General features: G+C 37.7%; 1 long non-coding RNA gene across 1 annotated transcript in view; it reads left to right on the forward strand.

Annotated features, from left to right (window-relative positions):
- Positions 1–10,436, forward strand: part of LOC139356567 (uncharacterized) — a 63,059-nt gene extending 52,623 nt beyond the window's left edge. The window contains exons 3-5 of the long non-coding RNA XR_011608582.1: positions 336–406; positions 8,367–8,443; positions 10,149–10,436. This is a non-coding gene — a long non-coding RNA (uncharacterized lncRNA). The remainder of the gene's footprint in view (positions 1–335; positions 407–8,366; positions 8,444–10,148) is intronic.
- Positions 10,437–22,750: the final 12,314 nt, after the last annotated feature.

Here is a 22,750-nt window from a genome sequence, read left to right on the forward strand (position 1 = left end):
GAGACCCAATCCAAGTTTATTAACTTGTTGGGGAAAGGAAAACACACTAGTGAAGCCATTTATTGACTAGTTGTACCGAGGGACAAAATCCTGGTAAGTGCTAGAAAACAGAAGAGGATGTGTGTGTGTGTGTGTGTGTGTGAGCTCATGGTGTTATTTTAAATAAAGATTGAACACAAGTGGCCGGCAAAGGAGGAGACAAGTTCATAAGTTTGAATGTGATTGGATAAAACAGGTCTCCATGTTCATCAATCAGGAGAATTTTTGGATGGAATTAGTAACAGCATGGCATCTTAAGTCACTCAAAATTCATGTTTTTTTTTTTTTTTTCCCAGCTTCAGTTTGTTAGAACCAGTTGGGATGCAACAGGATTTTCAGTTTTGCTGTCTTCCATGCATGAATGGCTGTGAGTTGAAAATTTCCTTTTATCCATGATGATTATCACAATAGTGATCACGATGCTAATTATGACCATGAATTTGCCACTGGATTGTAAACTGATTTTGAAATTATACTTGTGCAATCTCATTTTCACTCTGTTGGGCATAGGCTTCCAAATTGTTAGTGATTTATTTTAAAGCATGTGTATTTTGTGGATTTGGTCCTCATGCATTCTACAAAGAATAGTACCAGTCAGTGTTCAAAATATATGTCTTATAATTGTCAGAGTTGCAGACTTCACTAAGTTGCTTGAGATCACAGGGTTAGCTGCCTGGTGTAGAATGATGTTCTCAAGAAAAACATATTAATGTAGCAACCTTATACTTACAATATAAAGGCAATTCTTCTATTATAACTCTACAATCACTCTAATAGCCTCATTTTTGAAAAAGAGGAGAAAACCAAAAATAAAGACATGAAGGAAAAATGAAAAGAAGAGAAAGAAAGAAAAGGAAGGAAGAAAGAGAAAAAAAGAAAAAGAAACCTAAACATGGGCATTAGTAGCATTAAGTACAAAGCAAAGGAACTACAAAGTAAATTCCCTTACTTTGGCGTAAGAACCCTAGCTGTACTCTGCAGAGGAAATGAAAGAAGTTTGAGAGACTGCCATAGGAGCCAGAAGTTGAGAATTCAATTCTGACCACATGAGAATTCCATATGGTGACTGCTAAGTGGATGGAAGAACTCAAGACCTGAGATGTTATCTGAAGAATCATTTATGACAGTAACTGACTTGCACGCCAGGGAGAAGTATCTACCTGTTGATAGTTTTCTGTCTCAACATATGCCCCAGTACCTCCAACTGAAAAGCAGATTAGCCACCACCAGAAGTTCTAAAACTTTTTGCTGCTCTCAGTTTCCTTTATACTCCTAAAAATTATTGAGAACCCCCAAAGCATGTCATATCTAGCAGCGTTTACCATACTAGAAATTTAATGGGGAATTTAAAAATATTTAATTAATTAAAAATAATAATACAACCATTACATATTAACACAAATATCTGTATTTTAAAAGTTATGGTTTCCAAGAACAAACCAAAAATTTAGAGAGCAATGAGGATTGTTCTGCAAATTTCTTTAATGTCTGGCTTGATTGATGACAACTAGATTCCCATATCTGTTTTGCATTCATTCTATTGTAATCTGTTGTCTTGGTTGAGATACGTGAAGAAAACCCAGCCTCGCACAGATGTGTAGTTGGAAAAGAGAGTGGTATTTTCTTGCTCTTTTAGATAATTGTGGATATTTTTCTTTGATGTTACACCAAAAATGGATAGATGGTCATTGCTTGAAGATTAGTTGCAATTTGGACTCTAAAACCTTATCAAATAAGCGTTTGGTGTCTGGTTACATTAAAACACTGTATCCTTTTCTAAAGCATGATTTTGTTACATCATGCATTAATTATCTCTAAGTTATTGATTCACTGAATTTATTGAGATCTTCCAAATGATGAGCCATTTCCCTATATGATATCAAAAAATTGTATTCATTACTATCTAACCTATGTTGTCAGAAAAGACTGTAAGTCCTAGAAAGTTCATGGTTCAGGTGTAGATTTTTCAAAATTCTCATTTTCAGTTGTGTATCAGTCAGGGTTCTCCAGAGATACAGAATCAGTAGAATGCATGGAAGAGGGTTTATTAGGGGGAATTTGCTCAAAGGATCACAGAAGCAAAGTCCCTTCATAGGCCATCTGCAAGGCTGGAGAAGCACAGAAGCTGGTAGCGTGGCTCAAGCTAGTAGTATGGTTCAGTCCAAATCCAGGAGCCTTAGCACCAGGAAAGTTAACAGTGCAGCCCCTACTCAGGCCCTAGAGCCCCCATGAAGCTGCTCGGGTAAGTCCCACAGTTCAAAAGCCAAAGAACCTGAAGTCTTATGTCCAAAGGCAGAAGGAGAAAAAGTGTCCTCCTCAGGAAAAGAGGCAGAGAGTAGAGAGAGCATGAGGATCCCTCTTTTTCTGCCTGCTTTTTCTGCTCCTAGCCCTTTGGAAGCGCCAGTCAGCACTGATGACAGGTCTTCCTCTCTCAGTCCACCGACTCACATGCCAATCGCCTCTGGATACACTCTCTCAAACGCCCAATCATGATGCTTCATCTAGGCGTCCCTCAATCCAGTCAAATTGACACCTATATTAACCATTACAACTCAAAAGCACCATTTTTACCTCTGACAGCAAATACCATTAGTTGTTTTCCGTAAAGTGCTGGCTAACTTTATTCATTTTCAAGAAAAGTCTCCCAAATCCCCATATAAATCTGGGCAACTAAATAAATGGCATTCAGAGGAAACTACTTTTTTCTTATGTTTGGTGACATATGTAAGCAACATTTTACCTGCTCATAATTTAAGCCAGATTTGTTTCAGCCTGGTGTCAATGTCCCCATAAAAATTCACATGAGGTTCTTGTTACAAACAGCTCTCAAAGTTGAACAACAACGAAATCCTCACACAACCTTCTCCCCAACTTGTAAAATGTGGATCCACTGTTATTATTTACCATTATTACCATATTACCATTATTTACCATTATCCACCAGTAATGGTGATGAAGATGGTAGCTACTATCCTGTTAAGGGTTTATTACATGTGCAGTCTCATTTAGTCCTTGCATCTACTCTGTCGGGATGATATTATTATTGTCATCATCTTCATCCCAATTTTTGAGAGCAGGAAACAGGAGACTAAGAGAAGTTAAATAACTTGCAAAATATCAAATATGTGGTGGAACCAGAAGTCAAGGTTCTGTGCCTCTGACTGCAGAGTCAGAGCTCTTGCATCATAGACTATACTGCCTCTTAGGGGTTGGAGTAAGCTTACCTCACCCACGTCCTGCCAAAGGGACAAGCATAGTTCACACAGATAATTTTAATATTGAGACCATTTATATATATATAAAATAGATTTATTCTCAAAAGAAATAAAGCTGTCCTCTTCATTCACAAGCATTAATTTGGTAAATATCTGGTTGATTTCAGCAGTGCTGTGTGTGCTGTCTGGCCAGGCTCCCTCTTTAAATTAGCCCAGGGGTTGGCGATTTAAACAGAGGTGACTCTCAAAAGTTTGTCATTTATCTTAATGTGTTAGAAAAAATGTTCCACCTAGAAGTACATCAAGCATCATGTAGTAAATGGCTCTTTTAATGGACACAAAAATGACCCCAAGAAGTTCCTTACCTTTGGGAGTTTAACAGGGAGACCAGGCACACATACAATTGGGATAAGAGCCTTCTCACTGAGCTTAGCCCCTACCAGAGACTCTGGACTCCAATCTCCCGTGACATCACAAGTGAGAAAAGTGGGGTTCAGAAGTCAAAAAGACTGGGTTTCAATCTTGACATTCTCACTTACTTTTAACTTGGTGAATGAGGGCAATGTTATTGAATATCTCAGATGTTCAGTTTCCTTCAGGTAAAATGGCAATTATATATTTACCCCAAAGTAGAGTTGCCAGATGAAAATATAGGGATCCAATTAAATTTGAATTTTGTATAAGCATTAAATATTTAAAAAAATATAAGTATGTCCCAAATACTGCATGGGGCATATTTACACCAAAATTACTAAATGAGGCCACAATGTTAAAATAAATATTTTGTTATCTAAAATTAAAATTTAATTGAGTATCCTGTGTTTTGTCTCCACCTCAAGGGCTATTATGATGTTGAGATAACAACTATCAAGCCTAGCCCACTTCTTGGTACATAACAGATAGACAACAGATGTTAGTCTCCTTCCTCCTGTCGAAGAAACTTTGCCATCAATTATTCCTTCCTGGGCCAGCTTCTTCATCTCTCCTCTCTAGAGTTATCTCTTCTGTGACTACAAATATTCAAGTATCTCATATCTGTTAAATTTAACACGCACAAAAATAAAAAATCCAACATGTCTGCCATTTAGCATTCTTTTTCTCCCAATGCTTTCATTCCCAAATTTACTAAAAGTCTTTCTCACTGAGCTCCAATACCTCTTTGCCTTCTGCTCTGTCATTGTTCACTTCACAAATGATTGAGGAGCACCTGCCATTTGCCACACACAGTGACTGGAACTGGGGACACACTGTGAGTGAAAACTGACACTATCCCGCCTTCCTGGTGTTCACCATCTTCTTGAAATGTGACTTCTGACTCATCATTCTATTGATATCTTTCCTTCAAAAGTCACCACGGCTCACCTAACTCCTCATTTTTCTCTTTACTGCCCTTCTACAGAAACACATAAATCCCCTTTCTCTCTCCCTTGGGACACCACGACTTTTTGAGTCTCTTTCCTTCCCTAACCACCTACCCCAAGCCAATTCCTCTCTAATCTTTCTCTCTCAACAAAGAACTTGTTCAAGCTAAAAACCCAGACACTCTTGATTCCCTCTCTCCTCTTTCATCTCATCTACCAGCAGGTCCTGTTGACTCTACATCTAAAATATACACCCAAACTGTCCGTGTTCCTTCATTGCCGTGGTTACTGCTTTGCCTTAAGAGCCTTCCACCTCCCACAGAACACTTACAGCCTCCTGACAGGGCTCTTTTCATCACACAGCCACAAGCTTGAACTTTTAAAAAAGCAAACCTGATCATCTCGCTCCCACACCACAATAAAACAAAACAAATAAACAAACCAGAAGACTCCAATGTCTTTCCATTGCACTCAGAATAAGATCCATACTGGCTTCCCAGTCAACACCGCCCTTCATTATCTGTATCCCGCCTGCTCTCTGCCCTCACCCCGTCTCTCTCCACTTGTTCATCACCTTCAAACCTGGAACCCTCTGCCAGATCCTTGCAGCGAGGGCTCCCACCATCAGTCGGGTCTCAGCTCAGACATCCCTGGCACAGGGAGGCTGCCCCCACTCTCTTTACAACACTCACATCATTCACTCAGTCATTGATGGTTCATCATCTGTCTTCCTCATTAGAAGGGAAGCCATCCAGGAGCAAAGACCTTGTCTTGCATATTCACCGGGAGATTCCAGTGGAACAGTGGCTGGAAAATGGTAGATGTTCAATAGATACTTGCTGATGAATGAATGAATCAGTGAATGAATGAAAGAAGCAGATGAAGAGCAGGAGGAAGTGATTAGGAACAAAGCCCCTGTGTTGGTAAATCTATGTTAAACTTCATAGCTGAGTCAAAGAAGACAAAAACTAAATTATAAAGGCATTGGAAAATCTCTTGCTTTAAAAGCATTTTCTTGCCTCTTTCTAAACATTTCAGAGAGAAAGTGTCCCCTGAGCTCCCTCCCATACCTGTTCTGTAATAAGTTTACATCAAACACAAAGATTAAGGAGGAAGAGGGTGGGGAGAAGGCTCTCCTCCTCAGCAAACTTAGGGTGCCTCTTCTCTGTGCACAGGACTCTTCCCCCAGGGAAGGGGTAACATGTTTGTTCTTCTTAAGGCTTCTCAGACCCACAGCTCATCACTTTTCTTCCAAATGATGGCATCCAGCAGGGTTTCTGCTTGGTTCCTAACTACTCTTTTCCTGTCTATTCTGACATAAGGCAGAAATAGAGGGAGGGAAGAAAAAAAGGAAGGAAAGAGGAAGAGAGGGAGAGAGAGGGAGGTCATAAGAAGCTGAACTTGCTTCTCCAGGCATCACAGACTGCACTAGGTGATGCTGGACATTGAAAACACACAGGGACAAGGACCCACACACGCACACACACACAACTCATGGGGACCCGGGAATCTGTGACCATGGTTCCCATGGCAATGAGGAGTGGAAGATTTTCAAGTGTTTGTGCAGCAAATGCTACTTCTGATTTTCTTAGTGAGGGTGGCTGGCAGTGAGGAGGTCCAGGAGCTCCTAGGCTCCTACGTACTGTGCTGATGGAGGGCCTCACTGGCTCCCAATACACATGGAATTGAGAGAAAACAAAGTCAAGTAGAACATAAGGATTGCAAAAAAGAAGAGCCATACCCTGCCCCACCACTGGTCCTAATCCCAGGAAGCCACCATTCTCATCTTTTAGCTCTTTATTTTTTCCTTCAGATATTTGCCTCCAGGTTTCTAGATAATATGATTATATTAAAATTTCCTGATTTTTCAATTATAGACATTATTAACTTCCTACTAAAAAGCATAAGACTTAATCTCTTTTAAGTGAGTATTATCCCCATCACCATACAACTACTGTGCCCTAATGCACAAACATAAATGCACACACAGCCACTCTTTCCATACTTTGAGTTCTCTTACAATTTTTGATTAAATCAGTACTTAGTGTTCAATTTTTATGACCTGGTAATTATGGGTTACAGGTGAGCCACACACTGAACTGAATCAACTTTATCCACATCAGACTAGCAAAAGTTAAACAATCTGATGCTATTGAATTTTGGTGAGGATGTAGAATAGTGGGGGCCTAATTGCTGGTGTGACTATGAATTGCCACACCCGTTCTGAAGAGCAATTTCTCTGCACATGGTACCTCAGCAACTCCAATTATAGGTATGTACCTTAGAGAAGCTCTCATCTACATGCACATAGACACTATACACTCCTGTAGCATAGTTTGTAATAGCAAAAATGTGGAAATAACCCAGATGACTCATGGGAGAATGGATGAACAAATTCAAGACATGAAACCTTGTACAAGACTTAAGCTTAATGAATTTAAGTTACATATATCAACATAGGTAAATCTCAAAAACCTAATGTTGATTAGGAAAGAAAGCTACACAATTATAAATAGAATGATAATATTTATTCAAAGTTTGAAAATAAGTCAAATAATGCCATTTATTATTTATAGTATTATACTTTCAAAGTAATAATTATACAATGTACATAGGATAGGAATGATAAATACCAAATTTGGGATCAAGGTTACTTCTAAGGAGGGAGGAGAAATAGAAAGTAGTAAAATATTTCAAATGTGCCTATAATTTGTGGGTTTTTTTTTTTTTTTTTTTTTGAGATGGAGTCTCACTCTGTTGCCCAGGCTGGAGTGCAGTCGTGCAATTTCAGCTCACTGCAACCTCCATCTCCTGAGTTCAAGTGATTCTCCTGCCTCAGCCACTTGAGTAGCTGGGATTACAGGCGTGCACCACCATGTCTGGCTCTTTTGTAATTTTTTTTTTTTTTTAATAGAGATGGGGTTTTACCATGTTGGCCAAGCTGGTCTCAAACTCCTGACCTCAGGTGACCTGCCCGCCTAAGCCTCCGAAAGTGCTGAGATTACAGCTGTGAGCCACCACTCTCGGCCTATAATTTGTTTTAAGGAGATGAATATGGTACAGTGTCAAGGTTTGATAGAGCTGGGTGGTGGAAACAGGCATTCATTATGTTTTCTCTATGCTTTATGTTACGGATTATATATAAAAATAATTGTAAAGTAAGAAAAAGAAAAGCTTCCATTGCAAATGTTGCCTCTTGAGAGGAGTCTGGTAAGGAAATCCTATTCCAATCTTACAGCTTGAATTTAACATAGGAGTAAAGTTATATTCACTTGTGGAAGTGCATCTAACATTTGTTTTGTTGTTATTTTTCTTTGGCCTGAATTATAAAACTAAAGGCTTCTAAAATTGTTCAGTGGCCAGATGCTTTGTCTAGAATCAGCAGATCAATTTGAGGGGAGTGGTGAACACTAGGATTTGTCATAAACTTGTGTGTGTGTGTGCGCACATGTGTGTGTACGTGTGTCTGTGTGCATTGCTCTGAGAAGAGGATCCATTGCTCCCATCCAGTTTTCAAAGGTCTGCTGTGGAACAAACTACTCCAAAATCTAGTAGAATTAATCAACAAGGATTTAATTAGGCTCACAACACTGAGTCTGGAATTCGAACAGGGCACAGAGGGAATGACTTGTGTCTGCCCAGTGATGATTGGGATCTCAGCTTGTATGGCTCAAATAGCTGCATGTGCTCAGGGCCTTGGTTTTGGCTGTTGACTTGTGTCTTCAACTTTTCTCCTTGTTGAGTCTGTTAGGCTGGAATGACCAAGATGGTTTTTTCACTCGTTCTTGGAACCTGGACTATGATGGCTACAGCAGCTAAAGATGCCAGGTATCTATCCCAACATAGCCACTCCACATGGCTAGCTTGAGCTTCCTCATAGTATGGCAGTCTCAGGGTAGTTGGACTTCTTACATAGTGTTTGGCTTCCCCCAGAATGAGTGTTCTAAGGGACCAGAGTTGCAGGTTCCTTAAGACATGTGTCTAGAAACTAATATAATGAAACTCCTGTCATGTTCTGTTGGTCAAAGCAGTCACAGAGGCTGCTTGGATTCAATGGATGGAAACACAGACCTCATCTCTCTATTAGGGGAATATCTAAGTGTTTGTGGCCACAGGGTATCTTCTACAGGGCCCATGGCCCTTCAGACATTAAGAACGTTTGATCTAACAAGTGTCAACCCTAAATAATGAGATTTAGAAAATATGATTAAGTATAGAGTTTATTTGAGGGCAAAGCTTGAGGACATCCACCTGGAAAACACACACTCCAAAGGAATGTAGTCAGTGATCCAAAGTGGAGAAGTTAAGCTTCTTTTTTTTTTTTTTTTTTTTTTTTTTCTGAGTCAAAGTCTTACTCTGTCACCCAGGCTGGAGAGCGGTGGTGCGATCTTGGCTCACTGCAACCTCTGCCTCCCGGGTTCAAGCAATCCTCCCCACTCAGCCTCCCAAGTAGCTGGGATTACAGGCATGTGCCACCATGCCTGGCTAATTTTTGTATTTTTAGTAGAGACGATGTTTCACCATGTTGGCCAGGATGGTCTCGAAATCCTGACCTCAAGTGATTCACCCTCCTTGGCCTCCCAAAGTGCTGGGATTACAGGTGTGAGCCACCACGCCCAGCCGAAGTTAAGATTTTACATGACAGAGACAGATAAGTTTAGCAGGGTTACAACATTTTCCATACAAGGTTAATACATACATTACAGTGAATTGATGTGTTACAGCTTGCTATAGCCCAGGAAGATTGCTTTAACATTTTATAAGGAGGGATAATGATCTCAAGGGGTCCTATCTCTGGCAACATCTTTTAGTCTTTTCTCATTATTACGTGAAAAAACAAAGCTTCAGCTGCACACTACATGACTTGGACCACATAGCCACGTTCCTCTCAAGGCTCAAAATAGCTTTAAGTTCCAACACCTATATTTAATTTCACATAACACAACTGGTTCGTGGTACAAAGAGGAGCCAGGCCTTGGCAGCAGATGTGCTAGGAGGTCTCCTGAGACTTGTTCTTTGTTCCTCTGTGGTAGGTGGGGATGCACACAGGTTAATGATATAGTCTCTGGAGTCATACAAACTTGGGTCTAAATTCCAACTTCATCCCTTATTAGCTGTTTCACTTTGGGCTGGTTATTCTTTGGACCTCAGTTTCTTCTTATATAAAATGAAAATAGTAATGGCCCCTATCTCATAGAGTTGTTGTGAGGCTTGGCAGGTGCGTATTTAGTGCTTAAGAAACATTAATTTTTGTTGGCCTGAAACTCCCCATATAAACTTTAAAAAATTAGTCAAAATTAATCAGGAAACAGGGAGAGGGAGAAACCAACATAAACTCAGCCTGTAGCACATTCAGTATTAATTATGAAGTTAGCTCAGTCTCTGACCTGCTTCCTCATAGTTGTTTGTTATCTGCTGTCCTAGAATCATGTAGACCCTGTTATAAGATTATACTTCCCCTTAACTCCTCTGTAGAAAAGAACTTGAACATTATGAAACATTAAGAAGCTTTGCCTTTGAGATAGTCCTTCAGGTTCTGCATACTGATGAAACTACTACATCAGCAGGTCCAAGGGACCCCACTGACTCAACTGGTCTGAGGGACCTCATGAGAAGCCTACTCACCAAAGAATGCGGTTTCTAAATCCTGAACAGTTCACCCCCCTTGCCCTGACCAATTAACAACACTAATTCTCCAGTCCCTTGCCCTCCATGATCCTCTTAAAAACCCTAGCCCAGAATTCCTCAGGAAGATGCATTTGAGGGTCTCCTTCCAACTCCTCACTCAGCACCCTGTGGTCATTAAACTTTCTCTGCTGCATCGCTGCTGTCTCAGTGTAATGAGTCTGTTATTGTGCAGTGGGCATACAAACCTCTTGGTCTTATATCAGGCAAGTCTCCCTGTCACATATTTTCATGACATTCTGAACTTGCCATTTGTAGCATTATCACAATTGTAATCAATTATACTCTAACCACTGTGTTTTATCTGCCTCCCTCATCAGACTGTAAGCACTTTGAGGGCAGGAATCATATCTATCTCGTTCTTGGCTTTATATCTAAGGCCCAGTAGAATGCCATACACAGGATACATATTGAATAAATAAATGAATGAATGCTTTCATGTATGGAGATTTTCTGGGTGTAAGAGCTAAATGTTTTTTTAAAGCACAGAATTTGAAACTATTAGTTATGGGGTTTCTATGCTACACGTCAGCAGAATCAGTCCTCCTATAGAACTTCTGCTGGCTTATTATGAAGAAGGTTAAGTAGGATTATTCAGAGAATAAAAGAGACAGTAACCTTCTTTGAGAAAAGCCTGGCTCAACAGTGACAGGATAAAGTGGAAAGAAATGAATGTAGGCATCTGTGGGTTGCAAAGTCACAAGACCAGAGGAGACATGACTACAATGATGACATTAAAATAGTTTTGGACTGAACCAAAGGGAAGGGTCCACAGTCAGTTATCACATCCTTCTGTTGTCAATAAGGTAAAGCACCACAAGTTAGGAGGCAGGTACAAAGAAGATGCAAGGAGAAAGTGGAAAGCAAGAGAGATTTATAGATGGTTTTCTAGAAAGTAAAATGGGCAATGCAGTTATTCCAATTGGTTGAGAAGAAAGAGAGGAGAGACATCCTCAACCTCATGTAAGCCAAGAGTAGGTCCTCTGGCTCATGGGTTTTAGGGCACTATTGGTTCTTTGTGGTAAAACATGTGCCTGACATGAGCTTGGGTCAAATTGATGGTGGACTCCTTGTCTTCGTTTCACACACTGGGATTTACAAAGAGCCAATTGAGCACCAGGCTATTAGACAATCTGCAAGGATCACACACCCAGACAGGAAGGAGATCAGGATGTCATGACTTGTCTCAGCTTTTTACCACTCAATAGTCTGTCTTCACATCAAGGAGAAAAAAGGCATAGGGAATTTTTTTAAATACAAAAAAGACTCGTTTTTTTTTTTAAGTTAAACTTTTTCATCTGACAAGGCAGAGAATAAATCAATCACAGAAAAGTAAAGTTCAAAAGAGAGAGGGCCTTGTAATTACTGCCATTAAAAGCTTAAGAGTCTGCATGTCACATGGCTGCTATTTATGGATTTAATAGGGGAAGAAAATCTCAGTATGTGCTTAAATTTCTAATATGCTTCAGTTTTTCTTACCATTAACAATCTATAGGCAAAAATGCATATGCTCAACTTCTTTCATGAAAATAGGTGACTAAAGTAGTTCTTTGAATATAACATGTTACTGATCATCATCAACTGATCTTCCTGTGTGGTTTGTGGAATTCTAATAGACTTAATTACTGGTGTCATTAATTCTGATAGGCTTAATGACTGGTGTCTCTAGCATTAACAACAAAGTGCCTCATTGCTTTGCAGTCAGACAAGAAGTACCTGCCAAGGAGCTCCACAATAGGAGGAACTAGGAGGGTTTGAGAAGGCTGTAAAGAAAATATAGGTCATTGCTGGATTATATAGTAATTTTATTTTTAGTTTTTTAAAGAAACACCATGCTGTTTTTCAAAATGGCTGTACTAATTTATTATATCATCAACAGTGTACAAGTGTTTCCTTTTCTCCATATCCTCACCAACACCACCGTTCATCTTTTTGATAATAGCCATCCTAACAGATGTGAGGTGATATCTCGTTGTGGTTTAAATTTGTATTTCTCTTAGAGATTTTGAGTATTTTTTTCATGTATCTGTTGCCTTCCTTGGGGAAATAGCTATGATCTCATTTATATCTAGAATCTAAAAATTTCAAACTCATAAAAGCAGAGAGTAGAATGGTGGTTACCAGAGGCTACTGGAGGGGGGTTGTGGATGGGAAACGGGAGGTGTTGATGAATGGGTCTGTATTAGTTTATTTTCACATTGCTGATAAAGACATACCTCAGACTGGGCAATTTACAAAAGAAAGAGGTTTATTGGACAATAAAGACATACCTCACACTGGGCAATTTACAAAAGAAAGAGGCTTATTGGACTTACAGTTCCATATTGCTAGAGAGGCCTCACAATCGTGGAGGAAGGCATGTCCCACATGGCGGCAGACAAGGAAAGATAGCTTGTGCAGGAAAACTCCCATTTTTAAAGCCATCAGATCTCATAAGATCCATTCACTATCATGAGAACAGCACAGGGAAGACTCACCCCCATGGTTAAATCATCTCCCCCAGGTCCCTCCCGTAATACATGTGAATTATGGGAGCTACAAGATGAGACTTGGGTGGGGACACAGAGCCAAACCATATCAGGGTCCAAAGTTTCAGTTAGATAGGAGAAATGTTCTGGTGTTCTATTGCACAGCATGATGACTACAGTTAATAATAGTATATTGTCTATTTCAAAATAGCTAAAAGAGAGGATTTTTAATGTTCTTACCCCAAGAAAATGATAAGCACTTGAGGTGATAGGTATGCTAATTAACCTGATTTGATTATTCCTAAATGTGTACATCTATCAATACATGACACTGTTCTCCAGAAATATATACAATTATTATTTGTCAACTAAAATATAACTTTATAAAATAGATAAAAAGATAAAATTTAATTTAATTAAAAAAGAAAATATAGGTAAGATTATGGGAGAATGAAAAGGCCTGGGAGTGGGGAAAAAGAGCTTAGGGCAAGGGTTGTGTGATATTGTCTCACTGGTATGTCTTCAGCTATAAAATTTATGGATGTGATTGTGGCATGTGGCAAACACAAGAGTTTTCATTCTGTGGTCATTTGCCTAAAACCAAATAACACAAGATACAAGATGGGTCTCTGAAAGATATGATTACACTTAATCTTTATGATTAATTACCACCAAAATAGGCCTTGGGAAAATAGCCACCTGTTGGGAGCCAGCATCACCAGTCTGGGTAGTCTTGGGGTATCATCGTTACCCACCTCACATAATCTCAGATCACTGCTCCTGTCAATGGGACCAGCTCTAAATGTTCTTTTTCACTGCTTCGCTCTTTCTTCTCTCTCCTCAGGCTGTGTGTGACCCAGCTTTTACCAACATCTGTAGACCCAGACAAAGCTCACTGGCAACCACACTGAGGAGATTGTGCACTCTAGAGTTAACAGGTTTTTTAAAAATATATTTTTTGATTTCAGGAGCTTTGTGGGTACAAGTAGTTTTTGATTATGTGAGTGAATCTTATAGTAGTGAAGTCTGAGATTTTAATGTTTTCGTCACTCGAATAGTGTACATTGTACTCCAAATGTCATTTTTTAATCATTTTCCCCCTTCCCACCTCCCCCTTTTGAGTTGCAATAGTCCATTATAACACTCTGTATCCCTTTGTGTACTGACAGCTTAGCTCCCACTTATAAGTGAGAACATGGTATTTGGTTTTCCATTCCTGAGTTACTTCACTTAGAATAATAGCCTACAGCTCCATCCAAGTTGCTGCAAAAAACATTATTTCATTCTCTTTTGCGGCTGAGTAGTGTATAGGTACTGAGTAGTGTATATGTAGTAGTGTATATTCCATGGTGTATATATACCACATTTTCTTTATCTACTCATAGGGTGATGGGCACTTAGGTTGGTTTTATATCTTGACAATTGTGAATTATGCTGCAATAATTATACATGTGCAGGTATCTTTTTGATATAATTACTCGTTTTCCTTTGGGTAGATCCCCAGTAGTGGGATTTCTGGATCAAATGGTAGATCTACTTTTAGTTCTTTAAGAAATCTTTTTTCATAGATGTTGCATTAATTTCCTTCTATTCCTACCAGCAGTGTATAAGAGTTCCTTTTTCCCCATGTCCATGCCAACGTCTATTGTTTCTTTGACTTTTTAATTATGACCATTCTTGCAGGAGTAAGGTGGTATCTGATTGTGGTTTTAATCTGCATTTCCCTCATGATTAGTGATGTTGTGCATTTTTTCATATGTTTGTTGGCTATTTGTATATCTTCTTTTGAGAAATGTCTGTTCATGTCATTTGCCCACTTTTGGATGGGATTATTTGTTTTTTCTTGCTGACTTGTTTGAGTTCCTTGTAGATTCTGGATATCAGTCCTTTGTTGGATGTGTCATTTGAAAATATTTTCTACCAATCTGTGGGTTGTCTGTTTACTCTGATGACTATTCCTTTAGAGCTGACAGTTTTAGAGGGAGCTCATAAAGAAGGTCAAACAGTCACTGAATCTGTCACCAAAAATCACCAATCAACAAGCGGCATGATTAACATGAAGAAACCATGGAGAGGTAAAATTAACCCAGGACTCAAAGTCTAATTCACTCAGACATTCATTCATACACGGTCACTGTCTAACTTAATTGACTTAACCTCAAAGACTCTCAGTGTCCTCATGTAAACTGTAAATGAAAATGTGTCATTGGTGAGAGAGGTACAAGTCTGGCTGTGTTTTTCTTTTCTTTATAGCTCAAGCCTATCCATGTCAGTACATGTAAAATTGTTCAAGCAAGTATATTGCTATAACATACATGTGCTGGATGCTAATGGAAATGGATGACAGGCAAAAACTAGACACATCTACTCCACGAATGTTTGCACTGCAGGAACGCTATTTAGTTTTTCAATAACCAAAATAATTAGCATGATGCATTTCAATAGTATTCTGTTATAAATACTTGCAGTATTTATGTTTACTTATGTTTACAGTTGTTTATGTTTAAGTACACAACTCTGAACCTAAAATTTTTTATTTAATACTTTTACAAACCTAGCATCTGTTTAATTGAAAAATGTTCAGAAATTCATAAGCTATAAAAATGCTATTATTATTTGGCAAGTACTTTTCTGTGCAGATCAAGAATTTTCTCAAGACTGTACAACTGAAACAAAAAACTGAAATAAACTGCATGTAGATATAAATTTGCAGCCAACTGGTGTTTTCCTGTGCCAAATTTTTTGTTGATTTTATAATAAGTAAATGTTAAAAGTTTTAGTTTTTAAAATAAATTTATACTAATAAAGTAAATGTTATTTATTATGATGGAGTGCCATATGAGATCACCTTAGAAAAAGTCCTAGTACTACTTTTTAAAGTGACAGTTTGAAGACCAGTGTTTTAAGAAAATTTCTCTGAATAGCCTTTCTGCTGCTTGATATTAGAACTTTTAAAATGACTATGACTTTGACTTATCTTGCTTGTGGAAAAGGAAAAAGAGGTATAAACCAAGCACACTCCAAACACCGTGATGCCTGTCTCTTTCACCAGCATCACCAAGGTCCCCAGAAACAAACAGAGCAGCAAGAAGAAGAGAGAAACCCTTGGAGAAAAATATTCCTCAACACAGCCCTGATTCAGCCTCCTGAAAAACAAGTTAGAGATCCTTTTAATCTAAGAAGGATTGATTGCCATGGGAAGTCAGAGAAAGGGAATAATTTTGAATGTAGGGTCCGGGAAGGCTGCACAGAAGAGCCAGCCCATGAATGAAGATTTGAGGACAATTGAGGAGGATTTCAGGAAGCAAAAGTGAAGGAAATATGCATTCAAAGTCAGAGAGAAAAAGTGTATTTGAGGCAGAGGAACCAACAAGAGTGACAGAACAGGTGTCTAAAACAATATGGAGTGTTTTCAGAAGGGGAGGCATAAAATCACAAGAGTGGAGAACACATATAAGTATGGAAGGGATAGGGGAGGGTGATGGCAAGATGAAGCTGGAGGTTAAATTGGGATGAGAAAATGAAAAACCTTGACCATCACCCTAAGGCGGGCAGACTTAATTCTGTTATAGTGAAATGCAAAACTGAGATACTGAGAAATTCAAAAAGGACTTGGTCAACTCATGGTCAACGAAACATTCATGCAAATAGGCAACATATATTTTGGCTTCAAACTGAAGGCGGCCATGCCAGGAAGGTGAATGGAGCTAGAACTTCAGATACCATCAACACTTTCAGAAGTTCCCTGGAACCATCATCAAGCATTCTATGCTGTCACAAAATACGCATGTGAATATTTGTAGAAAGAATGAGTAAATGCACAAATTCTTTTCTGCCTACCCAAGTTAAAATTAATTTTCCTCCTGGCTAAGTTTCTTGTTTGGATCTCAATACACTACTAGTTCTTGTAGTTATTTTTATGTTCTTTTGCTTTCCCATGAGATCTAAACAACTCATGGCTGGGGACCAAGGTGTGTCTGTGTGTACCAACAGAATGCCTTAGGCCCAGTAGATGCTTATTAAATATTTATTGTGTGTGATTCATATGGCAGATGAAATACTCTAAGTCAAATTAATGGCAAAAAAGTAGTTTCAAAATGTTTTTCTTCCTTTCTTTGATCAGTTACGGTGTATATTTTGTTCCTAATTCAATGAACGTGTGCTAATTCTCATTACCCTTTTGTCTGCATGTATAAGTCTGTTCTCACGTTTCTGATAAAGACATACTAGAGACTGGGTAATTTATAAAGTAAAAGAGGTCTAATGGATTCACAGTTCCATGTGGCTGGGGAAGTCTCACAATCATGGCAGAAGACAAAAGGCATGTCTTACATGGCAGCAGGCAAGAGGAAATGAGAGTCAAACGAAAGGAGAAACCCCTTACAAAACCATCAGATTCCATGAGACTTATTCACTATCGTAAGAACAGTATGGGGTAAACTGCCCCCATGATTCAGTTATCTCCCAGCAGGTCCCTCCCACAACATGTGGGAATTATGAGAGCTACAATTCAAGATGAGATTTCTGTGAAGAAAAACCATGTCACTGCATAATCTTAATTTTTAAAATATAGTTTATCTTTATGTTTTGCACAAAGCACATCTATTTCTTTTTCTGTCTCTTACTTTGTAGAAAGCTGAACTGAGGTCTTGTTTTTAAAATTAATCTTTTTGTTTTTCATTTTCTATGGTAATTTGCTTTATCAAATAATTTTCTCGACTTCTTCCTGTACATCTCCTATCTTCCTGTGAATGCAAATAGCCTTCTTTAACATCCTTCCCTAAATGAATATCTGCTTTCAGACTCCTTTGCCCCTTTTGTCTTGTTTCCATGGCTTTTTTGCATTTAGTATCAAAGCCTGCTGAAACTTTTTAAAAAGTCATTTTACTAATAGAACTTGCCTTTTTGCTTAGAATTCAACCTAAGCTTTATCAGCTTATGATCACTATGCCCAAGGTCACCTGCAGTTTCATGTACTCCCTCTCTGCAAGCATTGAATGAAGATGGTTACCTGCCTTGCTCATTTGTTCCTTCTTCCGATCATTGTCTCCAAGGTACTTTAAGTATAGATTTTCAACTAGACTAAAAAAATCACTTACTAGAACTATAATGCTGACATTTAAAGCAATGTAACACACTGCCAGTGACCTATTGTCAGAGTTCTATAGAGTTCACAGTAGTGGCATTTTATCTTTTTGCCTCATAAAAGAATTTTAAAAAATTATGTGTCCTCTCTCATCTTTTAGGTTAATATTTAAATTTGCATCATAATTTTAAATAAAAAGATTTTCAGTTCATTGTATATACTGACATTTTAAAATAAAACCTTAATATCACTGCTTTAAATGTGCCCAGTGGAGTCTAAATGCCATAGCAATGTGAAACTCCATCATTTTTCATTTATACAAACATGAAGAAACTCTTCCTTAAAAGCTATTTTACATAATTCCTTTCTCCCTGAAAGAAATATTTCTGTTCTATTTTACCCACAGCATTTTAACTTACTGTAATATATATTTATGCTTCAAAATCTCTTATTAATTGATTGATCCTTCAACATCATAAGTATGAGTATACCTTTAAATTTTTAAATGTATTGTAATCATATGGTTTAACATGCCAAAAGTTCAATTTGCACTGTTATTAGCTTTATTATTAATTCAGACTTGATCAAACCACACAAATATATACACATATATACACACACACACACACACACACATCTGTATAACACATTTTGACAATTAAATGTTAAATGTAAAAATGCATTTTGGGGGGCTATTGTTCTTGTATCTGAATATTACCTATTGCTAGAGCAACATCAACAGTATTCCCAGTTTTTTCTTTATGGATAGTTCATATGATAATAGGAAGAGTTGTCTCATAGGAATGATTCAGTTCTATGAATTCCTTTCAGAATGCCAAAATGCACATAGTGATTTATCATCAAAAATTATCTTTAATTTTGTATCAACTGAAAACTCAATTCCTTTGTGAAAGCAAACAACTGGAACCCACCTGATGCAAAGTGATTTGTAACTCTGTCATTAGAATCATGTTTTACTCCTCTACTTTCTGAAAAATGCACCAAAAGGCTGGTCCTTTATTAAAGGAGTTTTTTTTTATATTTGTTACTCTTTCAGCTAGAGGCACCCTGCTCAATCCAATTAAGTTAGAACTGGGTTATGAAGTGAACATTCTGTCAATTTTAATACACGTTTGCAAAAAACCTTTTTTTAATATATCAATTTTAAAAAATAGAATATATGTATTATATATTTGCATACAAAATAATATATGTTTTAAATATTTTCATTAAAATGGGGAGATTTAACTCATTCCATTTATGAAGGATGTCTACAATTTAGCTTAATTGGCAAAATCAGTTTTCATTATCAAACCAATTGCAAATCAGACTAACTCTCTGTCAGAAACTATTGTTTCATGTTTTTAATTCAAATAAACTGATGGTACCTATTTTGATGAGAACCCTTCTGAATTCAGAACATTGCAACAGAGATCAAAATATGCTATTTCTAATGTCATGCTTTACTCTTTAGAGAAAGAGACTGGGAGAAATTAAGAAGTGGACTTTGGCTTTATTGAGCCTTAATTAAAGGAGGTTTTTGTTGACCCCAGCACTTCAATTGTCCATTTGCACTACCTCAAGTTTCTACACCAGAGGTGTAAGGAAGGTATTAGTAAGATTCTGGAGCAGTGAGAATCATGACTTGTAAAGACAAGTTCACTGTGAACAGGAAAGAGAGGTGAAGAGAATCATCCTGGTTCCATGGCCACAGCACATTCTCAAGCACATCTGTTCTAGGAAAGTAAACAGGTGGAAGTTAAGCCTCTGGGAACTGGGCTGTTAAGAAAATGTTTTGCCCATGTGTCCCTTGAAAGCTTTTGTCTGGACTGAGAGAAACAGGTGCCTACTGCAGGTAGACTACCTGTGGTTAACTGTGATGGGGCACAGGGGACCGGACAATTCCAGTTCTGTGCATCACGAAAAGAGGACTTCAAAGCCTGGATATCTCTGCCTTATAAATTCATAACTTTCATTTTGCTCCCATGGAGACACTAGACTTATGAAATAACTTGGAATATAATTTATACATATATATGTGTGTGTTTATATACATATATAAATATCTATAAATATACATACATACATATATAAATATACACATTTTTCACATAGCTTGTCATTCTAACTTGAAGAACGTTATGCTAACTTTCATACAGTCCTTTCAAAGCATTCACAGTTCTGTATCATAAATACTATGCAGAAAAAACAAGATGAGGAAGAGGTAAACCATTCATTTGGAGTAAGAATAAAGCGCCAGCATGATAATAGGCACTTCATGATGCTTGCTGCTTGAAAAACATTACATATCAATTTACTGCAATAAAAGACTGTGGGCCTTTATTTGTATTTATAATGATAATGATGTTTAATAATTTAAAAAACTATTCACTGGGATGCTTAATAAAGTCCATTGTGATTATACACAAAGGGAAATTGTCATGCAGATAGTTGGTATAAACTTTATAAAAATGAAGACAATATGTTAGTGGTTTTTGAAGTCCTGCTTACCAGCTATTACTTGAAATCAAGTAGAGAGAAGAAAATTTAGCTTATACAGTCATGTATCACTTAATAACAAGGACATGTTCTGAGGAATGTGTCTTTAGGCGATTTAGTTATGTTGTGTGAACATCATAGGGTGTACCTACACACACCTAGATGGTATAGGCCATTACACACCTAGTCTACAAGGAATAGCCTATTGCTCGTAGGCACCTGCACAGTGTGCCTACACTGTGCCTGTACTGAATACCATAGGCAATTGCAACACAATGGTAGGTATATGAATGGAGCTTGCAGCACGAGAAGTTGCCTTGGGTGAGTCAGTGAGTGGGTGGTGAGTGAATGTGAAGGCCTAAGACATTACTATGCACTACTGTAGACTTTAAATTAATGTTATCTATTGTAATTTACTTATTTCATAGACTTTAACATTTTTAACAAACCTTTTTACTTTTTTGTAATAACTGCTTAAAACATAAACACACCGTACAACTGTACAAAACGATTTTTGTTCTTTATACTCATTCTATAATGATTTTTTTATTTTGAAAATCATTTTTAACTTTTTACTTTCCAAACATTTTTGTTAAAAACCAAGACACAAACCCACACTTTAGCCTAGGCCTACGTGGGGTCAGGATCATTAATATCCATGTCTTTCATCTTCACATCTTTTCCCACTGGAAGGTCTTCAGGGACAATAACATGCGTGGAGCTGTCTTCTCCTATAACAATGTCTTCTTCTAGAACATCTCCTGAAAAACCTACCTGCAGCTGTTTTACAGTTAGCTTTATTTTTTTTAATAACTAGAAAGAGTACACTGTAAAATAACAATAAAAAGTATAGTAAGTATGTAAACACTAACATAGTCATTTATTATTACTATCAAGTCTTATGTAACATATATTATTATATGTGCTCTATTTTGCAAGACTTGCAGTACTAGGTTTGTTTACACCAGCATCACCACAAACCCATGCATAAGGCATTGCGCCTTGATGACAAAACAACTATGATGTACTAGACATTAGAAATTTTTCATCTCCAATATAATCTTACAAATCTACCCCATATATGCAGTTATACAGCACATGACTGTACTTAATTTTCAGTCTATTACTTCATCTAGGTCCTCAGTGTGAATAGGATGCACAGCAAAAAGTAGCTCGTAACAAAAGCAAGTCTGTGATTCGCAAAGACAGCTTTGTCACAGGTGTACATCAGCTTAAAAGCCACTTGTCAGTATAAAATTATATTTACTGCACGGAAACAGAATGAGTTCATGCCTGTCAAAAATATGGTCAGCCAGGAGGAAAATAAACGAAAGTAATGTCTCTGCATTAGTTACAAAGAGACTACAGATACCATTAAAATAGCACGAGGAAAAGCAGAGAAAAATCTGTCATTTACAAAGATAAGCTATTTGATTACTTAGTTAAAAATGTGTCCCAACACGTAATTATTCTATAAATTTGAGTCTGCATCATTTTTCTTTCTTCCAGAATTATGATTAAACAACCTTAAATATAGTAAAATTATATTTTAAAAAATTTTAGTGTCATGGAAAAGACTAGAAGGTAGGTGCTAAGCCCATTTGTCTCCTCACTCCACACAGAAGGCAATCCAAGCCCAAAATACATCATTCTGGCTGCTATGGTCTTCCCTGAACAAATGGTGATCCAGAGGCGAGTCCCAGAGGGCTGGAGGCAAGAGTCCCCGCCACTAGAGATGATTTCCCTTACGATCATATCCACAGTTGGGAAAAACCAGGAATGAATGTTTTTTCTCCACCATGGTGCCACCACAAACCAACCTCCCAAACTGTGCACCTGGAAGCACCATTAGTGACCACCTCACAAGGGACTCTTCAGGGTATCAGAGAGCTTATTCACAGCTGCTGCTGAAATAAATAGAATGAAGAAAAGCATAAGTTTTAGAATGTTTACTAAAAGCCCTCTTACAGAAATTCCCATTCAACCAAGACTCTGTATTGTAAGACTATTATAGTTAAACTAAAAAAAAATCCTCCCCAAAAAGAAAGAAAAGAAACATACTGTTCAATCTCTTTAAGTATTTCCTGAGATAGAAATGCCGAAAAAAACAGACTTCTAAACTTTATCTTAAAATAAATCTTCTTATAACTAAGATAACAATCCCAATTGAGTTAATATTTTTACAGGGAAAAGTAGAGTAGAGAGCATGGTTGGGGGGCATACATCCTAACAGATATTGCCTGCAGATGTCTACACAACTAAAGTATTTTACCAAAACACTAGTCCAGTCTTTATCCTGTACCTTAACTTGTTTTTGTTATGCAAATGCTTCCTCTTTGGTAAGTCAGTTGACAAAAGTAAGGTCTAGACCAGCACTATACAACAGAAAGATAGTGC

Source organism: Macaca nemestrina, chromosome 10, assembly GCF_043159975.1.
Source record: "Macaca nemestrina isolate mMacNem1 chromosome 10, mMacNem.hap1, whole genome shotgun sequence".
NCBI lineage: Eukaryota > Metazoa > Chordata > Mammalia > Primates > Cercopithecidae > Macaca > Macaca nemestrina.